Below are 1,511 nucleotides of genomic sequence, written 5' to 3'. Positions count from 1 at the left end.
GTCTTTGTGCATGTGCATGTGCATGTGTGTGTGTGTGTGTGTGTGTGTGTGTGTGTGTGTGTGGGTGGGTGGGTGGTGTAATCTTAATCTTGGTTGTGAGTGGGGATTGACAGAGGAAGCCATCTGGTTCACCAGAGGCTGCTGCTGGACTCCACAGACTCTGCGGGGGAAGAACCCAGGAAAAATCATTTCCTCCTGAAACTCTCACTGCAGATTATCACCCAATCCAGGCAGATTATGATAACTTCTTGTCTTGGTGACTCTCAGATTTTTTGTTCTGGCTTCATCAGAAGAAACAGAGCGTTTTTGTTTGGTTGTTTCAGGAGTTGGGCTTTGTGCCGTTTGTTCAGATTATCCTCAGATTATCGGACAGCAGAGGGCAGCAGTGAACAGCAGTTACACTCTGAAGTTATGATTAACAAAAAAACACAATTATGACAAAGTGGATGTTAAAGTGAAGTTATTTAGGATGCACATATAGTTTCTTTTTTTAAAACGTTTTTGCATTTAGTCTATGGAGGACAGAAACTGTCATAATCAGAAATAAAAGCAGACRTATRTAAAYGGATCAACAAATAAATAAATACTCTTAAAATGCACCAATTCACTTAAAAAGGAGAACTTTACCTCATGTTTTATCGTTTAACTGACCTTCATATTTATTTTTCCATCTTAGTTCTAATAAATTATATATTTTAGCACATAATTTACATTTAGCATTTTTAAAAATATATATATTGTTTTTGTTTTTCTTTACTTGTGCATGCATTTGTGTCTGCATTTAGTTCACATTAAGTTTAATTAAAAACAAAGGCAAGGAGGGAAACACTTACCTGTGTCTTTGTTTTAAACTAAACTTTAAACTTTAAGCTAAACTGAGGCAGAAGCAGCATGGTTGATCTGCTACTTCCTGTCTGTTGACCAATAGGAGAGGAGCTGATCCAAGAAGCACCGCCCACTTTATTTGCATAATGAGGTAAAAATGCATAAGGGAAAGTAAACAGAGAAATGTAACAACACATGGAAATAAAAATACGTGGGAAAAATTATTAAAAAATAGTTTAATATAACCATTTAAGAGACGCAGATGCATGTACAAGTAAAAGAAAATATGATATATTGGAACTAAGCTGGAAAAATTAATATAAGTGCCAATTAAATGATAAAGCATGAGGTAAAGTTCTCCTTTTTTAATTGAATTGTTGAATTTTAAGTGTATTTATTTATTTACTGGTCCGTTTATATATTTCTGCTTTTATTTCTGATTATGACAGTTTGGGTCCTCCATATTAAACCAAATGTTGATGCTAAACCTAAATAAATCAGACAGGTTTAGACCAGGGGTCTTCATGAAGGACAGTAAACGGTTAAAAAAAAACCTCAGACAGAGTTGTAAAGCAACAAAGTACAAATACGTTGTTACTGTACTTAAGTAGAATTTTTGGGCATCTGTACTTTACTTGAGTAATTATTTTTCAGCATACGTTTTACTTTTACTCATTACATTTTTA

This window comes from Austrofundulus limnaeus, unplaced genomic scaffold, assembly GCF_001266775.1.
Source record: "Austrofundulus limnaeus strain Quisiro unplaced genomic scaffold, Austrofundulus_limnaeus-1.0 Scaffold495, whole genome shotgun sequence".
Taxonomy (NCBI): Eukaryota; Metazoa; Chordata; class Actinopteri; order Cyprinodontiformes; family Rivulidae; genus Austrofundulus; species Austrofundulus limnaeus.
The sequence above is the reverse complement of the archived record's forward strand: the minus strand, read 5'-3'. Positions refer to the sequence as shown.